Source organism: Amblyomma americanum, chromosome 7, assembly GCF_052857255.1.
Source record: "Amblyomma americanum isolate KBUSLIRL-KWMA chromosome 7, ASM5285725v1, whole genome shotgun sequence".
Lineage (NCBI taxonomy): Eukaryota > Metazoa > Arthropoda > Arachnida > Ixodida > Ixodidae > Amblyomma > Amblyomma americanum.
Genome location: NC_135503.1, coordinates 89,809,905 through 89,831,328, shown reverse-complemented (window position 1 = coordinate 89,831,328; position 21,424 = coordinate 89,809,905). Strand labels below are relative to the sequence as shown.

General features: G+C 47.9%; 1 protein-coding gene across 1 annotated transcript in view; it reads left to right on the top strand.

Annotated features, from left to right (window-relative positions):
* Nucleotides 1-21,424, top strand: part of LOC144097316 (glutamate receptor ionotropic, kainate 2-like) — a 481,864-nt gene that overhangs the window by 365,865 nt on the left and 94,575 nt on the right. The window lies entirely within an intron of this gene.

Below are 21,424 nucleotides of genomic sequence, written 5' to 3'. Positions count from 1 at the left end.
ACCGCGAGTGCGACGTGGAACGTCATTTAACGGCGAGGGCGGAAGCTGTGCGATAACCCTCTTATGCTACCTATGGCATCAAGACTGCCCGAACCGAGACCCTCGTGAAGCTATTAACAAACAACGGAAGGGAAATGAGGGGCTCGTTTGACATACTTATGAAGGAAGCCAACAGCCTCCGAAGCAAGTTGCAGAGGGGAGTGTTTCTATATTGTTATTTGTTGTGCTGAACGATGGGAGAAATTACTTCAATTAATCTGTCGCCTAAAGGAAATGAATTATAAAATTAGCAGTGTCTTATCTCAGCTATGCCAGGATATACGTAGCGTGAGCTACGCTCAGCATCAATTACCGCTAAGCAACAATTTCGCTCTATTTCTCCACGGCTATACAACACTGGCAAACACCCCGCCAAATGTGTACCCCCTCCTGATACCTCTGCGCATGCGCACAAAATGAGAGGCGCTATCAAGCGGCTCCGGCGCAGCGTCATACTTGGCTACTGCGCAACGGAGGCGCACAGTTGGGCATGCGCCGGCACCAGTGCGTCTGCCGCGGCTATGACTTCACTCCTCTGGAATGCGCAGACGGGCGAGGCGCGCTCGGCGGCGGCGGCTCCGGCGCGCCATCTGTGCGCCGTGTGACGTCACTGCTCCTCGCGCATTAGCAGCACGGCTCTACAGGAGCCACGCGAAACTGTTCAACCTCGGCCAGTGTAGCTCGCGCTACAAAAACAGCAGAAAAAACAACAACGCCGCAGGCGGAATCCGAACCCAGGACCTCCAAATTTCGAGTCCGGTGCTCTACCAACTGAGATTTCCAATCTGATGCTCTCGAGGGCATATATGTTTTGCTTAAAACACGCAGACGCCCGTTCTGGTAGCCCAAGGAACAAAAAAATAGATAGATAGGGCCGCCGGCACCTTACGCTTTGAACACGTGGTAAACAGAAATGCAGCGCGTTTGGATAAGACTGCACGGTGGCTGACACATTTCCAAACTGCAGGATGTATGGGGAATGTAAAGTACTTTTCAAAAGCTCCATTTCTGTACATCTTGCATTAAAAAAAATGGCTATAGGTCGCGGTGTTCTTTCCTGGCTTCTAGCAGCTATACCGTCCAGGTTTCCGGTTATTTTCTTTGATCTCTCACAGAGCCATTCCGGCTCTCATCATGCGCAGTTGAAATTGCCTTGCGGTCGGAACAGCCAATTCCTAATTAAAAGAGCCCGAGATTTGACATTTAAATAATGGAGTACGCCCTTAAGCGCACCCAGTAGGACCGCATTCTCCTCAGTTCTGTTTTCCGTATGCATCAGCGCCCATACTGCTCTCTCATGCCCGCGCCGGAGCGAGCAGCAAAACCGCCTGTAGGCCGACGGGTCCATTTTCTGGCCGCGTGATGAACGAGGTGACGCCTCGAATAACGCCCTTGAGCGGCCCTGTCGTCCCCTTGACTCGGCCGCGGGGCGCGTCCCCGCCAGGTCCATATTTCGCCCACGGACGACGTTATGCATCCGGCGTAGAAAGCAAAAGTTGAGATAAGCTATGCGGGCTCACCCTCTCTCTCTGAGATGACAAAGTGCGAGCCCAACCGACCGACCGCCTCACGTCTATTGCGGTCCGCAGCGCCGCTCCGGCGTGTGCCTCTAAGCCGACGTTCGCTGCATGGGAGGCGAGTGCGCGGCCTGTCGCTTCTTGACACGTGTTTGTCCGGCGCCTTTTTCGCGGCGTGTGCTTTTAGCGCGTGGCCTGAAACGTAAACAGCGTACGTTCGCAAAACGCCCCGCGGCCGCCGAATTCGCGGTGCATAACCAGTGCTGCCCGAAGGGAAACATAGTCGTCAACATGGGTGGAGTTTTTACAGAAACTAGATTACATGCAGCGCGCGGAATATAGAGGCGCAAGCGCTCTTCCCGTTCGTCTGGTTAAAAAGAAAGCAGGATAGTACCATGAAGTTAGAACGGACAAACACCGTGCACGGAAACTGCGCTTTGAGTTTTGTTTACTCGCATTCTGTTTGGTTTGGGGCTCCGTGACGCAGCCTATTTGTTCCCTGCACCTGTCCTTTCGTGTATTTTTGGTGACTTGGCTAATAGGAACGCGCTAAAACATAGTTCTAAGTCTACAATTGGTGTTGTTTACGTAAACATTACAAAGATGCCTCTTTGGCACGCCATGGCGAATATTTCAAGCCAAGGCTTTTCTTGTCATCTTAAGTTCATCCACGGTCTCCATACATGCTATTGGGCCAGGCATAGCCCCAAGGGTCTCTCTACTATTTCTAGCCTGTACAGCATCTCAGCTTTATCGCTCCCGTTAAGTATACTTGAGCTAGCCTAGAATGTAATAAATACATTTAAATGCCCATGACAGACTTCAGATGCGCGAATATTTAGGAACAATCCGTTCAAAAGTTCTCGCCCTCCTTAAAAAACTGGCTAGATGGAATCACTGGGGGGATTGACCCAAAGCACGCCACAAGCAGATCTATTTGCAAGGAACTATTTTATCAGCCTAATCGTGCCAGACGCTTTTGTCGCCTCTGGCGGCAGAGCCGCCCTGGATTTCTAAATACGCTTCCCGAACGTGATAGAAGCTAACCACAATCATTTTCAGGCAAACAGATGCATTTTAAAACGATGTGTAAAGGTTCCCTGCGCCGCTCGTGCACATGCTTAGCTCGTACCGCCTAGACATTCTTTTTCAGGAGATTTTATATATTCGGAATGCTCAGTTCACGTGTTTCTGTGCTTTATCTGCTCCATGACAAGAGTCTCCCAGTAGTCTATTGAAGCAATATGAGCGTGACTTCTATGTTTTAGTCAACCTCTAAAAACAAGCGTGACTATACAACCTGCCGTAACCAGCCCACACAGCCTGCAGCGGGCAAGAACGTATTCTAACATGATTCAGCACTCGTAAGCACAGCACAAAATGTTCGGCACAAATTGTTGGGCAGACCAAAATGTAGGGCAAAATGTTGGGCTCTGCAGAGCACAAAATGTTGGGCAGAGGCAATAAAAAAAAGGTAATAGCCGCACTCTTTTTTGTTCCTTACACCTGCTTCTTTCTCAAAACTCCTTCTTTGCTTCTTCATTGATTGCAAAATATTTTATTCGTCGGAAAAAGCGCGGTGCTTAAGAGATCGCGTTAAGTGGTCGAGAGTACACTGCCCCCGACGACTTTGTCAGCCCACTCCACCGCAAGAACTTGTGTTCTGGAGTCAGAGCTAGCCAGCATGGCCTACCACCGCTTGAGAGAAGTATTGGTAACTAGACCACCCGGAGGTGGCTCTATTTTACAATCCCACAGGATGTGATCGTATTTGCCTCGTTAGCCACAGTGCTCACGATTCGGGTTTATTGATCAGGGGAAATGTGCGCGAGGAGTGACAGGGTACGTATCGATCTCCTCTGTAGACGACGCCACGTAGCCTCTTGTTCTTTAGGCAGGCTTTTGTCCGGAGGGGGGAAAGTTATCATTTCTAGTTTAAAATGATTGTTTAGATCATGATATGTGACCATGGAGTCCGTGAAATTCAGGGAGCCAGACTCATCCACTGCCCGGTCGACTGCCTCGTTCCCCGGATTCCCCGAATGGGCTCTGAACCAAATCAGTTGGGAGTAATTTGTTAAGAGTTTATTGGGTTAAAGATTTTAAGGGAGATGATTGTAATTATCTTTTTCGCGATATTATTGATAGCCCTTTTAGAGTCGCTAAGAGTGGTGCTCTTTTGGTTATGCGAGTTAGGTTTGATTCTTTATAAAACATCTTTAATTGCAGAAAAGAGGCCTTCGCCGCTGGTTGTAAATATTATATATAAAATAATGCTCCGTGACTGCCCCACGGCACCTAAGCGCTAAGCTGAGGGGACGACAAAGCGTAAGCCGTCACGTGAGAAGCGCTTGGGCTGCACTAGGATCTTGCGATTCAACCTGGCTACTCAGAGGTCCCCCTGTAAATCTGTGACGGCCATTGCTCCAGTTTGTGACAATATTTTAATTATGGTTGCCGATTTGAGCGGCTAAAAAGTGTCCCACCTTTCCCTGCATATGTTCCCTTTTACGTGCGCACTTCGTTCACATGTAAACAGAAACTCAGTTTGTAAAGCACCCACGATTCGTTTATTGTGCGTTTTCCGGTCAAGGCTCGTGTCGATAATGGATGGTGCATACAGAATAACGTTCAACATCGTACAGCGTCGACATACATTTCGCGGTTGCCGCACCGCAGCTTTCCTCTGAGGGCGACCCAGTGAAGCCGCAACCGCAGCTGTTCCGCGCATGTAGTGAGTGGTACTTGGTAAAACGTTGTCAACAGCGCGCCTGCATCGTCCCCGATTGCGGGAAGAATGAGCGTCGTCTGTGCGTGTTTGTGTCACAATGGTTTAGGCGGACAAAGTTCGGCTGTTGCTACATGCCGCAGCACCGTTGCACCTGGTGAGGCGGTCGGTAAGCCGGCGCTGGACGTACCAAATGCAGTATAGAAGGGAAGCTACCTGCGAGATAGCGCCCTAGCATCGATAGGGATGTCTGATCAGCTTGAAGGCCGAATTTTTCAAATAACTTAACGGACGTCCGCTGCAGGAGGAGGTGTGAGTTAATGAGACCAAGGGCTCGCTTGGACAGGAAGTCTTGGGGAAGAGGAGCCGGCGAAGCTTTGGACGGGATGATGCACAGATAAAGGCAGAGATCGAAGCCAGGTGCTGAGACGAGAAGGCGCACCCTAAATGAGAAAGAGGTTCCCGCAGTTGTACATAGAAGTAAATAAATTCCGCGTCGTGTAATGAGAAATTTTTGAGCGGTCCGGCTTTGTCGAGAGAGTGAAAAACAGTTGAAGAGAAAAAACGTGAACCTGCTGTTGATCTTGCTGTTTCAGTGATGTGCACAATTACGAAGGCACACATCTCTTCATAATTAATATTCTACCAAGACGCTAATAATCTCCTTTCTCTAACTTTACACTTCGTAAATAGCCTATTTCAAAGAGCGCTAATTCTGTTCCTTAAAGCTGCAGTCTGAAACCTTTCCCTTTTGTATTCTTTATAAGGGGTATATCTGACGCATTCTAAATCCAATCGTATATTAATATTTTTTTCACAGTGGCTATTCTTTGAAAGATTTAAATTACCGTCATTCAATTAGCTTCTTGTGCCCTTGCTGTCATCGTTTTTTTTGCTGCAGTTTATTTCATTCATTATTTGCACACTGCAAGGTCTGTAAACATTTTATGTATTCTGCTACTCTGCGTCAGCTACCACATTGCTGTCTGTACATTCGCGGAAGAAAATAGGTCACGGTAACTTTGATCCGAACTCAAAATCTGACTTCTTTTGTTGTTTATAAAGAAGTTCGGAACTTGTAAGCTATATTAGAGATGGAGTTCATTTGTACGTTTATATTCATTAGGTTGGCAGTTTTTCGCGTTTTTTTCTTTTTAAATGAGGGTGGTGTTTGACGACAATGCGGGCAGAAGCAGCCAGCCTTAGCCGTTATCCTGTTCTAAGGGAGGCTGACCTTTTTACTGTGAAGAAGTTATTAGTTTATTATTAATATTAGATGAAGATATTATTCGTAATTAATAACTTCCTCATAAATATCTCACAAGCCGGTAGGAAATAACTCCACGTTTGCACGGAAATTATTAACTATGACCAATATCGTTACTTACTTAAAACATGTGAATGCTGGAGAAAAATCGTTTCCCCTGGCTCCTTGTGCCATTTGTGTTGGAAAACGCGGACCATTCATTTGGGAAGAAAATCACCCGAAGTAATTTAGCTTACCTTGTAGGCGACATACGCGCATTTAATAAACGGAAACTTCAAATTTAGCTCCCCCTGATAAATTTCTTGTCACGTGGATGACGAGTAGCAGAAGTTCGAAAACAGTTAGAAACGAAATCACGCGCCTTGGCAGTAACTACAACCTTCCTTTGATTCCGTCGGACCACTGCACTGACAATCTATCTTTGTTCGACACGAGCGCTGTGTTTGTGGAAGGGCAAGGACGACCTCGCTCGATATCAGTGTACTATGTGCAAATGAGTGGATCAACAAGGACCTTGAATGAACTTAGCAAGATGCTGTGATCTTCCTTCTCCCGCACGATGAAAAGTTGTGTTTTATTAGTTGTTACTATTTTTTTAGAGCTAGAACAAAGCACTAATAAATTATTGCAGACCTGAGCGCCCAGTAATACATCATAATGGTTGCCTAACTTCGTTGATTAATTATCAATTAGCTCCTGGGGAGTGCTTTGTTTATTAACATTAAAACTTGCATGGCTTCCGGGAGTTTCAACTTTTGCCGAGCTTTGGGACTCTCTGCTTTGATGTTGTTTATAGTTTGGCTATTTGGTAGACAAATTAAACTGATATGCGAGAAGGAGGGCTTCAGAAAAGTAAGAAGCCAGTGCTTTAGATTTGAACGATAGGCTGTTTGAACGAATAATATTATGCTTTTTTTAATCATGGTTTAATGACCGAACGCAATTGTGTGACGCACGCAAGCGCACTGCTTATCCGTTCATGTACACGGAAATAAAAGAAATGGATGTTGAATACAGAAGCAAGGCTCCTTTATTTTTACAACGCTTTTGGCTGCTTCTTTTGTTAAGGTTAAGAGGAGAAACACGGTACTATGTCATTGCGCAATTTCGCTGCTGTAAATTCCAATATTATAGCAAGTGTTATGCAACTGTCATATAACTGAAACGCAAGTTTGGCTGAAGTTATGCGAATTTGAATATGTATGTATGTATGTATGTATGTATGTATGTATGCATGCATGCACGCATGTATGTATGTATGTATGTATGTATGTATGTATGTATGTATGTACGTATGTATGTATGTATGTACGTATGTATGTATGTACGTATGTATGTATGTATGTATGTATGTATGTATGTATGTATGTATGTATGTATGTATGTATGTATGTTGGCACGTAGGGTATTTTCATCTTCATCGTTAACAGTTTAAATTCCTGGCTCAGCAGCTGAAACTGCCCACACAGCTTGAGCATTGCGGTAACTTTTGCCAAGCATTAGGTATCCCAGCATTGTTTACCTGGTTAAGGCGCACATGATGTAAACAGGTAATCATCTGCGCTGAGATTAGACAGATTTAGTTGTGCGTACGCAACGGCTTAGCGTACGCAAGGAGTTTGCGGGGACGGTAGGGCTCATGCGCAGAACGCAAGCGCAAGCCCTGCGTTTTGCGTGCGTACGCTAGCCAGCGGACTTTGCGTTGCTGCGCTTGCGTGGCTAGCGTACGTTAACGTTGACAAGATGGCGGCGTCCTGCTCGCCCGCTTCGGAATAAATACATGTCGCCGCTGGATTCTCCGACGCAATATCTCGCTCAAATGGCAGCGTTTGCTTTTATTTCGCCTACCCTTGACCACACGTGGCGGAGTAAGCGATAACTAGCCCCGGTTTTTCAGATAATTTGGCGATTTTCAAGCTCCTAGGCTAACTAAATGCAGTGTGTTTTCCTCGTAGCAACGACATCTGACGAAGCAGTTTTCTAGCTTTTAGTCAGTTCTTACATTTTCTTCGGTTTGCCTAGTTTTTCTTCTTGAAACAAAAAAGGCTCCCGATGCACTCACTCTAGTTATCAGTAATCACGGATGAAATTTTCAACTCAGCGTTGATGTGCTTTGACGTCTTGCCAATAGATGGCGCTACTATTTACGCGTGCCTGTGAGGGACGCTATGGCACGGCCAGCTAAAACTATACTTTGGAGCCGGCAGCGTAACACACGCAGCGCCGTAGCGCTCTGCGTACGCAAGCACTTGCGTACGCACAGCTAAAACTGTCTATTGACGAACTGAAAGCCACCAGTGCCTGTTTTCCACCGCAGGCCGGTGGTGGCGCCATTAAAAACCCACGCAACTTTCAACGCTCGCCTCGGCACATTTCGCGTCTTGGCGTTTTCTCCTCCAGACAACAGATGACGGCACCATGTTTTTGGGCGAATTGTGGTGTTGGCGGCTTTTGATTCTGCAGTCCTGGCGTGGGCGATTACCGGTTTGCATTATGCGCGGCTCAGCCACATAAGCACTGTTGTCAAAATTAATACAAGACAAACGTTACCGCTGTTAATACTCAAGCTCCGTGCGCCATTTTACCGAAAATGAGGCAATGGTTGAAGCGGGGGAATTTTAAGTGTTCACGATAAATATCTACAATACTGTATGTATAGATTGTTTATGTGTGCGGCGGTGTGTGTACGAACGTAAGCATGCATCCATATAATAAAAATAGTAATAATTTTACTGCTACGAAAACGAAACCACATATATTTAGGCCTGCCAAAGGCATTGATGTCTTGAGCGGCAGAGCCTGGTAGGCAACAAAACCGTATGTATAGCGCATGCAGGTATTAAACTACGTTTTAAGATTCCAAAGCGCTGTGCGATAGATTGTCGCTTCGCAGTTCGAATGGAATATAGAAAAGATCGCTTTCCACTCGCCGCAATGTTTTTTAGCTATGGCCAAGACCGCCTTGGCTCCGAGTAATTAGTCTTAGGAGAACTGACTGTTCTTCACGCATTATGCCGGTATGCCTTGCGATGGAGCTGGCGCTGTGTTGCAGGTGCGTTGTATAGCAGCATAGCATACACCTGCAAGCGTCACTCAAGTTTTCATAACGATATTGTCACGTAGTGGTGACGGCAGTCGAAGCAGCGATGAAGACGGACGAAAGGGTCTTCTAAAAGAACTGTTTATTGGGCTGACTTGCACCCAAAATGGACTGAATCACTCGGCGGCGGCGAAGCGACAAGCGTGCTCGGCGGTCGTCGAACAGAATGCCCGCCGCTGTCGGCCGTGCTCAATTTAAAGCTGATAGCGAACATTCGAGATAAAGGGCGCAAAGTTACTAGAACATTCCGGAACAACGTAGAATCAGCTTTGCCTGGCTGCGATCAATCGAGATAAATCTAGTCGCGTCTTGCGTCGCAAACAAAGCGATAAGGTGGTGTCGCGGCAGATTTGAAAAACGAACAAACACTGCAAATATTGGCGGCATTACCCCCCTCTCAAAGAAGCATCGACCCGATGCATTAAAACAAATAATGCGACTAGTAAGGGAAAAAACGGATCTTGCGAAAATAGAGCATGGAAATGCAGCGGCCTTTAGCGCGCATAATACGGCTTCAGACGGACTACATGGACAACTTCTGGTCGTGCGCGGCGTCGCTGGGATGCAGTCATTGCGTCAGGGATGACTTCATAATCCAGTTCACCCAGCCGACGAAGAACCTTGTACGGGCCGAAATAGCGGCGCAAAAGCTTTTCACTCAATCCACGGCGGCGAATGGGCGTCCACACCCAGACTTGGTCTCCTGGCTTGTATTCCGCGTTGCGTCTTCGTAGGTTGTAGCGTCTGGCGTCGGACCGCTGCTGATCTTTGATCCGTAATCGGGCAAGCCTTCGAGCTGCTTCTGCGCGTTGAAGGTAGGCGGCAACGTCGACGTTCGCTTCTTCTGTAACGTTGGGCAGCATGGCGTCTAGCGTGGTCGTGGCATCCCTGCCATGGACGAGCCTAAAAGGCGTCATCTGGGTGGTCTCCTGCACTGCGGTGTTGTAGGCGAAGACGACGTAAGGCAGGATGACATCCCAGGTTTTATGTTCGGCATCGACATACATAGCGAGCATATCGGCGATGGTTTTGTTCAGGCGCTCGGTTAGTCCGTTGGTCTGCGGATGGTATGCAGTTGTCCTCCGGTGGCTGGTTTGGCTGTAGCGCAGGATGGCTTGCGTGAGTTCCGCCGTAAATGCTGTTCCTCTGTCCGTGATGAGCACATCGGGGGCGCCGTGTCGAAGAAGAATGCACTCCACGAAAAATTTGGCCACTTCTGCTGCTGTTCCGTTCGGTAGGGCTTTCGCCTCGGCGTAGCGGGTCAGGTAGTCGGTCGCTATGATGATCCACTTATTTCCAGATGTTGACGTTGGAAAAGGGCCAAGCAAGTCCATGCCAATCTGCTGAAAGGGTCTTGAGGGAGGTTCAATGGGGTTCAGAAATCCTGCTGGTCGTGTGGGAGGAGTCTTTCGTCGCTGACAATCTCGGCATGTTTTCACATAGTGTGCGACATCGGCAGACAGTCGGGGCCAGTAATACTTGTCTTGAATGCGGCGGAGGGTGCGAGTAAACCCGAGATGTCCAGCTGTCGGCTCGTCGTGTGAAGCCTGTAGAACTTCTTCGCGGAGACAAGTAGGTACAACAAGGAGGTAGGCTGTTTTGTTCGCTGTAAAGTTCTTCTTCACAAGGACGTCATTCTGCACACAGAAAGAAGACAATCCTCGCTTGAATGAAGCGGGGGGTGAAGAAATTTTGCCTTCCAGGTACTCGATGAGGCCTTTTAGGTTGGGGTCCGAGCGTTGCTGCTGAGCAAAAGAGCTTGCGCTGATGGGTCCCAGGAAGGCGTCCTCATCGTCGTCCGGCAGCGGTGCATCTACAGGGGCTCGTGAGAGGCAATCGGCGTCAGTGTGCTTGCGTCCGGACTTGTAACCGACGGTGACGTCAAACTCCTGTAGACGCAGACTCCATCGAGCGAGTCGGCCAGAGGGATCCTTCAAATTGGCAAGCCAGCAGAGCGCGTGGTGGTCGCTGACCACCTTGAACGGCCGTCCGTAGAGGTAGGGGCGGAATTTCGACGTAGCCCAGATGATGGCAAGGCACTCCTTCTCAGTGGTCGAATAGTTAGCCTCGGCCTTGGAAAGGGAACGGCTAGCGTATGCGATGACCTTCTCCAGCCCGTCACTTTTTTGAACGAGAACGGCGCCTAGTCCCACGCTGCTTGCGTCGGTATGAACTTCAGTATCGGCGTTTTCATCAAAATGCGCAAGGATCGGTGGGGACTGTAAACGACGCTGAAGTTCCTTGAAGGCTTCTGCTTGCGGCGCTTCCCATTTAAACGGCACGTCTGCCTTCGTCAGTTGGGTCAGGGGCTCGGCGATGCGCGAAAAGTTTTTCACAAATCGTCGGTAATATGCGCATAGTCCGAGAAATCTGCGCACTGCTTTCTTATCGGCCGGCGGTTGAAATTGTTCAATAGCAGCTGTTTTCTGCGGGTCTGGGCGTACTCCTTCCTTGCTAACGATGTGGCCTAGAAACAGCAGCTCTTCGTAGGCAAAGTGGCATTTCTCTGCTTTCAAGGTTAGGCCAGACAACTTGATTGCGTCTAGTACTGTTCGAAGTCTTTTGAGGTGCTCTTCAAAGTTCGAGGCGAAGACAACGACGTCATCTAAATATACCAGACAAATCTGCCACTTCAGGCCTGCCAGCACTGTATCCATTACTCGCTGAAACGTCGCTGGTGCGGAACAGAGACCAAATGGCATCACCTTGAACTCAAACAGCCCATCCGGAGTTATGAATGCTGTCTTCTCGCGATCTCTTTCGTCGACCTCAATTTGCCAGTAGCCGCTCTTGAGGTCCATCGATGAGAAATATTTGGCGTTGCAGAGGCGGTCCAGTGTGTCGTCGATGCGGGGGAGGGGGTAGACGTCCTTCTTTGTTATGTTGTTCAAGCGGCGGTAATCCACGCAGAATCGAAGTGCGCCGTCTTTCTTTCTCACTAGAACAACCGGTGCTGCCCATGGGCTGTTTGAAGGCTGGATGACGTCGTCGCGAAGCATTTCTTCGACTTGGTCCCGGATGGCTTGTCGTTCACGCGGAGACACACGGTAGGGGCTTTGACGGAGAGGTCGGACGTGTTGATCCGTTATAATGCGATGCTTGGCAATTGGCGTCTGTCGCACCTTCGGCGATGTCGAAAAGCACTCACTGTAGTTTTGAAGCATATTGCGGATCTGGTCTTGTCTGTTCCGGTGCAGGGCTGGGTTGATGTCGAAAGTGGGCGAGTTCTCTTGGTCAGGCGGATCTTCTGCGGAGGGGTCGGAGAGGGCGAAGGAATCTCGTACGTCAGATATTTCGTCGTAGAAAGCAATCGTCGTTCCTCTGTTAATATGCCGGTATTCTTCGCTGAAGTTAGTCTGCAGTACTTCGGCCTGTCCATTGCGGAAATGTGCGATGCCTCTTGCGATGCTGATTCCTCGGTCTAGTAGCAACTGCATGTTCCCCTCGATGATGGCTTCAGTGTTTATGGCTTTCGTGGCGCCTACGGTCACGATAACGCTTGAACGGGGTGGGAGGCTCACTTCTTCCTCCAGGACACTTAGGGCAACGTGATTTTCCCGAGTTTTCATCGAAGCGATGGCTTCGTCCGTCGAAAGCGTGATCAGCTTGGATCGCAGGTCGATGATCGCCTGATGCTCATTAAGGAAATCCATACCCAAGATCACTTCGCGGGAGCATTGCGGTAGCACAACAAAGGTCGCAGGATACGTATGTCCTTTGACAGTCACTCGTGCTGTGCATCGTCCTGATGGCGTAATGAGGTGGCCCCCAGCGGTGCGAATTTGTGGGCCGTCCCAAGTCGTTGTGACTTTTCTGAGCAGCGCAGCGAATGTTCCATTCATCACCGAGTAATCGGCTCCTGTGTCGACTAGAGCGGTAACTTTCCGGCCGTCGATAGTCGCTTCTAGGTCGGAGGTCCTGGCTCTTGCATTGCATGTCGCTCTCGGCGTCGGGTCACGGCTTCGTCGCGTATGCGAATCACGGGTTGGGCGTGTGGTCGAAGCTCCTCTGGGTAGCGGCGTCGATTTCAAGGTAGCTTGCGTCGTGGTCGAGGTTCTCATTGTGTGCGGCGTCGGTGCAGCGAGTGTCGGTTCTTCATGCGGCGTCGCGGGTGCAGCGTCTTCATGGGGCGTGGTCGGTGGAGGATCTTCGGCGTTTAGCTCGTGAGCAACCTCACCTCCAGAGGTTGCTGCCTTTAGTTTCCCCTACGGGGGCTGGGCGACCTTCCTCGTACCGCGGCTGCGTAGCTGCGGCGTGGCGACGCAAAGCGCGAGGTTGACGGCGATGGTGAGCGCGAAAAGCGGTTCGGCGTGTACTCTTCTCGACGCAGGTGCTCGTCGATTTCGTGCGGACGTTGTCCGAAGCGTGGTCGCGGGGCGTTAACGGCAAATCCTCGAAGACCGATACGTCGGTACGGGCAGTGACGAAGAATATGGCCGGCCTCACCGCAATGGAAGCACAACGGCCGGTTGTCGGAAGTCCTCCAGGCGTCGCATTTCCTGGGGATTGAGGGTCGGTCATAGGCTGGGCGGGCGGGGGCTGGGAGGCGGCGTTGTGGACCAAGTGGCTCATCTCGGGGAGGACGTGGGGGTTGTCGTTGGGGCTGAGCAGTCCTTACTGCAGCGGCGTAGGTCATGGCCTGGGGTTCTGTGGCCGTCGGGGTGCCAAGTGCCTGTTGCACTTCTTCCCGTACCACGTCCATCAGAGTCGATGCTTGTGGCTGTGGGGAGGATGGTAGTAATCGGCGTAGCTCCTCTCGGACGATTTCGCGGATAACGTCCCGCAAGCTGTCGCTGGTGGTGGCCGGCGTGTCCGAACGGATTGCATAGGCAGAGGAAGGGCGGTTGTACTGCCGAGCTCGGACGTCGAGGGTCTTCTCAATCGTGCAGGCTTCCTGCATGAATTCCTCGACCGTTTTTGGCGGCTGACGGACGAGGCTGCCAAAGAGTTGTTCTTTTACGCCGCGCATTAAGAACTGAACTTTCTTTTCCTCGGTCATCCCGGGATCGGCGCGGCGAAATAAGCGCTTCATCTCCTCGACGTAACTGCGGACGGGCTCATTCGGAAGCTGGATCCTGGACTCGAGGAGTCGTTCGGCTCTTTCTTTCCTCACGACACTGGTAAATACCTTCAATAGTTCTCTCTTGAATAGCTCCCATGTCGTAAGGGACGACTCGTAGTTTTCGTACCACGTGCGCGCGGAGCCATCCAATGAGAAAAAAACGTGTCCAATCTTTGCCGTATCATCCCACTTGTTGAATGACGCCACGCGCTCAAATTGATCCAACCATTCTTCAGGGTCTTCGCCTAGGGATCCATTGAAAGTTGGCGGCACCCGCGGCTGCTGCAGTATGATCGGTGTCGACATCTTCGGTGAGATTGCGGTGCTCGTAGCCGCGCCTTTTCGCTGTCTTGTGCGGTCCGGCAGTTTCCCGAACTCAGGCTCCTCTCCCTGGAGACGTCGGCTGGCTCGCTGAGCTGCTGGCTCGTCCTCGGGTGCGAAGCGCTCAGGGCTGGCTTCACGACTTGAAGGAGGCGTCCGGAACATGGAAGGCTACCCGCACCTCCACCAGATGTCACGTAGTGGTGACGGCAGTCGAAGCAGCGATGAAGACGGACGAAAGGGTCTTCTAAAAGAACTGTTTATTGGGCTGACTTGCACCCAAAATGGACTGAATCACTCGGCGGCGGCGAAGCGACAAGCGTGCTCGGCGGTCGTCGAACAGAATGCCCGCCGCTGTCGGCCGTGCTCAATTTAAAGCTGATAGCGAACATTCGAGATAAAGGGCGCAAAGTTACTAGAACATTCCGGAACAACGTAGAATCAGCTTTGCCTGGCTGCGATCAATCGAGATAAATCTAGTCGCGTCTTGCGTCGCAAACAAAGCGATAAGGTGGTGTCGCGGCAGATTTGAAAAACGAACAAACACTGCAAATATTGGCGGCAATATGCTCTGCAGTTTCTTCCTTTTCTACCTTACGACTTTGCATCGGAGACTAACAGCTGCCAAATTTTCAAAACATTTTTGACGAAGCATCATAAATTTGCACAAAGAAAGGAACCGTTCCCACAGGGGTTTTCGAAGCAAAATCCTATGCCTCGAGTATGTGACAGACGATTGTTGCCGACAACACAGCGAAAGGATTTCACGCTTCGCTCTTAAAGCAGCAGTTTTCTTTCCTCATCATCCATACTAGACGCGCAAATTGCTCTTCCGATCATAAGATATGTTTTTAAAATCATTCAGCAAACACCACGACATCGCAAAGACTGAAAAGACGGGACTGGTGTTTAAGGCCGGAACTGCTGAAAGGAAACCACAAAGGCACCTCGCGTATTATGCTGAGCTCTCCCAATATTTCTTGGTGCATAAGTGCTGGCGCCACCCTGAGAGACATGACGACACACTTGATTTATTGTGCATATTATTTGATATCTAAGCAGATACTGAACGTGTTGTATGCAATGCATCCAGTGTGGATTCGAAGTACATGCACCGCCTCCCACCCGTCAGAGAGATGGGTTTTAACTGTTCTGCAGAAAATCTGCTATCGGAGAGTAGACTCCAATTTTTTGCTTGAGCAATGGAACTGCACGTGATGTAACCCCGGCACACTTGTCGCCTTCGTAAGATTTTTAACGTTCTGCAGAGCAGTGCTGCTTCGCAAAGACGGTGTAACTACTCATACCATCAGTACACTACAAGTTCTTGTCTCCTTAATGTTTTGGTTACTGCCAGAATATGTAGCCAGAATATGTAGCATCACCAGGGGTAAAAGCCATTCGCCAGCTGCCTTCATATTGGCAAGATAATATGTCGTAACAGAAAACTCTTGCCGTCACCTCCTGTGCAATGTCAATATTATCTAGACTGGCATACTTCGCCTGAGTGCGAGTGTAGCATAATAAGAGCAAGAATTCAGTGTGCATTATGGAGGTGAGTTACGTATATCGAAGCCCCTGACGTGCACTCGGACGGCACCCGCTTATGCTAGTGTCGTTCGTTCTAATGGCAGACCCCATCTCCAATAATTAACTTCTCTCCTATTGCGGTTACGGTGAACACTGCATAAGCCTGCACATACGCTGAGCGAAAGCGCATGTGGTAACAACTTTTTCAAGCATTCATTTCTTTTTCTTTTTATTACCCCACGAACAGAATCAACTTGACCCAGCTGCCATCAGCTCGGATTCACTATCATCCTTCAGCTCCAGACTAGGATCTGTAAAAAATTAGTAGCGCAGTCATAGCCTTACATCCTAAATTTGTTCGGCATTAGATTCCGAAAAACGGCAAGCATTAATTAAAAATATTATAAAATTACGCAGGGAAGATGGCAAGAATTCTACTATTTCCTGCAGGTGAAAACCGTTGAAAGTAGAAATTTGTTACCCGTAGAAAAGGAATTTTTGGTCATTGTATCTACGATCACTTATTTACTTTTGATTGAGAGAACACTTATATTTCAGAATTTTTGTTCGTGTCTGAATAACGAAGTATTCAAAGTTTTTCACGGAGTATACTTCAATCGGATTTCGCTACCACAGGGTAACAGCCTTCTCTTGTAAACGTTTTCTCGCGAGCAAGACACCTTTTTTAAATGTGTTTGAGAAAATGTGCAGAGCCAGGAAAGCATTGTCAATTCCACTAAATGCGCCTGAGTAGCAGCTGCTGGTTTACCGCATAAATTTTGGCAGCTCTCAGAATCAGCAGCGTTCGCTGAGATAATAAATTTCTTGAATATTTATTGTATTGAAGTAATTGGCCGTAATAATCTTACCCAAGAATGACCAAAGAAACGCTGTGCCCCGAATTATGGGACTCCAATGCTTATGGGATATGAGCTGCGCAATTTAATTTTTTACATTCTCTGTGCATTTCGTGGGTGGAAATGCTTTTGCGCAGATTGGAGATTTTCCACTCACTCTTTTGCCTTCGCGAATCATTTATACAGTAAGTGGTGGTTCAAGAAGGCACTAGACATCCGGGAATCCTTCAATGACTCGGGAAAGATCTAATTACTTTCCCCAGCTTTTCCGGTCGCTCTCGGGAGATTAATCCTGCTTTCGATAAGCGCCTTCTTGGTTAACCTTCCTATTTTCCTGTTCCTGATCATTGAACACAGGATTTATGTCAGACGTTTTCTCTGCGATCAGTAACGCTGTATAACCTGCGCTATCAAAATTAATTCCATTATGAAAATTGTCGCCATATTAAGTATGACAAGAAGCACTCAATGTTTTCTTGTTTAACCTACACTCATTTTTTAGCAGCCCACTGCACTCGAAGACTCCGAATGGTCTTCCACATTCTGTGCCTCGTCACGTGCTGTAAAATGTCATTTAACCCGCAATTTACGATTTAAGCTTTGAACCACCCCTTCAAAATGAGGACGGCAGCGCAAAGAATCGCACCTGCACATCCTCTGGAATATCTTCGTTTAATTTGTCGCGTTGCCATTCAAACCCAGATTCATCCAATCCCCTCTTCCTCGACGTGGAGGATCTGGCTTCGGACCAGGTGAGAGTCTATTTTGGCTTTGGTAATCCTGATGTCAGTCCTCCTCGAAGCTTAGTGGTCAGTGGCAATAAAGCTCTTTCTCTTCACAGTGGAGGAACCAGATCACCGCAGCGCTAAATTGTGTTTCAAACATCGTGCCTAGTTCAGTTTTACAGCACCAGCTCTAAAGATGTACAGTACTCACGGATTGAAATAGGACATTCGGAGCGCGTGGCCGTCGCTTCATGGAGCGCCGCCCGTAGACGCTCATGGAACCAAGGTGGTGCATTGTGGTATGGCGCGAGAGGGAGAACATCTACAAAGCAGAATTGTTCCTTCCAGTAGCCAATGAGCCGGCCTGTGGTTTACCACATGCCTGCGTGGCACTGCAAGGCTAGCGCTCCGAATGTCCTATTTCAATCCGTGAGTACTGTACTTGTGCTTGTGCTCGTCGCCGCTTCTCTGTTTCCCTTTTTAATCCAGTCGTCCCTCTTCCCCAGTGCACGGTAACCAACCGGAACACTCTTCTGGTGAAAATTCCCGCCTTCCTTCTCCATTTTATCTCTTTCTCTGTCTCTCTCTCTCTATTTTTCGGTTGGTCGCAGTCTATACGGGGAACAATTAGTTCAATTTTCCTGGGCAAATTTTGGAAGACAAGCCTATAATGTGAAACTTGCAGATGACTTTGAGCATAGTTGCAAGCTTTTCTTTATTAGAAGCCTGGAAGGGCAGTTCCCCCCCCCCACCCCCCCCCCCTCATCTTTTGGTCTTTTATGAATTGTAAACATTTTGTGACCTTTTGTTCTCTGCTTTTCCTTACAATTGTGTTTACTTTTTTATTGCAAGGCTATGAATTATACTCATGTGCGTGTTTGTTTCGAGCTTTTTCTTGTTTGATTCTTTGTATTTTGCGCATTACGGCTGTCTGATGAACATTGTTTTGTACTGGACCGTTTTACTAGCTTCCTGGCTATCGTTCCAAATATTTTCTATGTTTATAAAAAAGCTTGCTCTGACTTTGGATACCGGTCAGAATAATTGCAGGGCTAACCCCACTCGCAGAATACAACCACGTCATCCTGAAATAAGGAAGAAAGTTTTACATCTTATGTGAAAACATATGTTAAGAGACTCCCATAATAACAGCTTTTATCACAATGGAAACGACATGCTGCAGTCGGTTTTCATGCATTGATTTTAACTCACTCTCAGGCAAATATTTGCTCTCTTTCTCTCGCACAAGTTATTGCGTATAACGGAGCACACTAAACTGAACGGCCTACAGCTTGCACACTACAGCTTGCAGCATTGCTGACTCATTCTGTCTTCAGGGTAGAACATACTTAGGCCGCTGAGCCCTGCGGAAAGCGAAAGCTGAGGCAATGGGACTTCAATATACCAGGTTTTCCAGCTAACTTGAGCCAAGGTTGAAAATCAAGTTATCAGAGGCAGGCGAGTGAAACTTATTGCATATTTGTGACAGCCAGCTTGCGCACCACAGGCAATGTTTGTTTCGCAATTAATTAATAGTTTAATTAGGTTTAATTACATAAATCAATAAGTACTGACTTTAGACAACAAATTGCATTCGATGAATTGTCGATCATTTCAGAAACCCCCACTCCATTATTTACGATAAGGAAACCCTCACGTGCGTCTTTTTTTTTCCCCCAACGCCAAAAAAGCACGCGAAATACAAAATAAAACCACGTGACTAACGCATTTGCGCGCCACGATCGTGCTTCACTTAAACGTGGTTTGATCAAACGATATCACCTGCAGCCTTGACTCGACGGCCCCGCACTAGCGGCAGGCCGATATGTTGGCAGCGGTTTCTCGTCTGCGTCAGCCAGTTGCCACACATGACGATGTGAGTTACTGCCGCTAACATACTGGTTTGCCGCTGCTGCGGGGCCCTCGAATCAAGGCTGCAGGCGATCTAGTTTGCTCAAACCACGCTTGAGAGCAGCACGAGCGTAGCGCGCGAATGAGTTAGTCACGGGGTTTATTTTGTATTTCGCGGCGTTGTTTGAAGCTGGTAAAAAAAGACACGCGTGAGGGTTTTCTTATTGTAAATGTTGAAATGACGGTTTCTGAAAGTGCTCGATAACTCTTCAAATGCATTTATGTCTAAACACAATATTTTTAATTCAGGTAATTAAACTTTAACTATCAATTAATTGCGAAACAAAAAATTGCTTGTGGTGCGCAAGATGGCTGTCACCAATATGCAACTGGTTTCACTCGCCTCTCTCTAATAATTTATTTTTTAACCCTTGGCTCAAGTTAGCTGGGAAACCCGGTACAGTCACTTCAGTTCAGTATCCAAGTGTGTATGCAGTGTCTGACTTGATGCGCCATGTAGGTGGCATTTTGTCACCAACGAACCACAATTGTGCTGATCTCCATAACATGAAAAGTTATCAAACATGGGCATACAACACGAAGCCTTGAACTTGTAACTGGTGTTTCATTCTATCGAACCTGAAATTAATTAATTATTGGTTTTAGGGAAAGGAAATGGCGCAGTATCTGTCTCTTATATAGTTGGACACCTGAACCGCCCCGTAACGGAAGGGATAAAACAGGGAGTGAAAGAAGAAAGGAAGAAAGAGGTGCCGTAGTGGAGGGCTACGGAATAATTTCGACCACCTGGGGATCTTTAACGTGCGCTGACATCGCACAGCACACGGGCGCCATAGCGTTTTGCCTCCATAAAAATGCAGCCTGCGCGGTCAGGTTCAAACCCGGGAACCTGAAAGACTCCAACTAGCTTTTGAAAGCACAATAGGCAGAAAAGCTCTTTCCCTGCGTGCATTTATTTTTGTAGGCAACAAGCCTTGCTTAAGACAGCTCACCGCTTGTGTGATGAGAAGAGCCTTTTTCAAATTCATTTTTGTCTGTAAGAATTTTCCTCGTCCATAGGCAGCTTTATATCAAGTGCGTTGCGTTAGACGCCCATATCTCATATTTCTAAATCCGTGCAACTTATTTCTCTTCGGCTTTATTGGCGTCCTGGGCCGGAGAGTTCGGGAAAACGTAGCGTGAGAACCATAGCAGCTGTGCCTGCGCTTGCCACAAGTAAATGGACGAGGCATCCAGTGATGGGCGAACGCCTTGAAAGCATACTGACATGGGAATGTCCATGATACACAGAAAGTTTTTGAAACCTATGTTTTGTTCTTTAGAGTTTCCAGCAGGTGAACACAATTTCTGCACTGGAGGCTGAAAATACAGTTTACAACGCCATCATCGCTGCTACCTTTGGATGTGTATTACAAAACAGGATTATAAAAGGCGCGATCATTTTTCCTATGGGCAGTTGCACAAAAAAGGGCGCCCCTTTCGACTGATTACCAAAAATACATGCGCGCCTAGCAGTACTACATGCTCTGCTGTACCCTTTCTTCCTTGTTAAAAGGGCGCGAGCACTTTTGCTTCTGCCCCGTCGGGGCATCTTTCGTTTTGTTTTGGGCCTGAGTAAGTAACTGTGGTATGAACAGTGCTGCCTCAGATAACTTATCAACTTTGACAAGCAAGCCAGGCAGAACGTTTAAGCAGATTTTCAGGACGCTTACTGGCTACCAGAACGGGCCACCTCCTTGTTTATCGGGACGCAAGTACATTGATTTATTGATAAAAAATAGATTGCAATATTTTGCGAGAAGAAAAGTTTGCGTGGTAATTTCGCGTGGGCGTAGGAGCATAAAGCTTGGCTCAAAAAATATAACAATATTCGTATTTATTCTGCTGCCATAAAGCTTCTTGAAGTTTGAGTGTCGTCTGCATCATATATTTGCATCTTCACTACTTCAGTCTGACTTTCCTCAGGTTGGTTACGACCCATGCACGCTGCGTGCAACCATTACGAACCTTGTATTTATGTACTTAAAATTTTAGTTTGTGACAAATTCTTCTACACGCTCGGCAAGACGAATCTCGCGAGCACTGTTATTTTTAACATTCTGCTGCGCTGGAAAGCGCCACAGAGAAGAGAAATAAGCAGCATCAGCCTTTTGCACCGAAAGAATAGTTACTCTACTTCGCTCCAGCTATGTGCGCTGTATTCTTCAGCCAGCTCCGGTTCCACCATTTACTTAGGTTACATCGGAAGCTCGTTCGGCGATAGCTTCCAAGGCGTGACCAAAACAATGCTACAACAAAAGTCTTTGAATGCGCCGTAGCTGAATTGTTTGGATCCTTTGATAAAAGTCTTCTCTTTTGTTCTCAATAATTGGGGTCCGTGATAATCGAATAATAGTATTCACTATT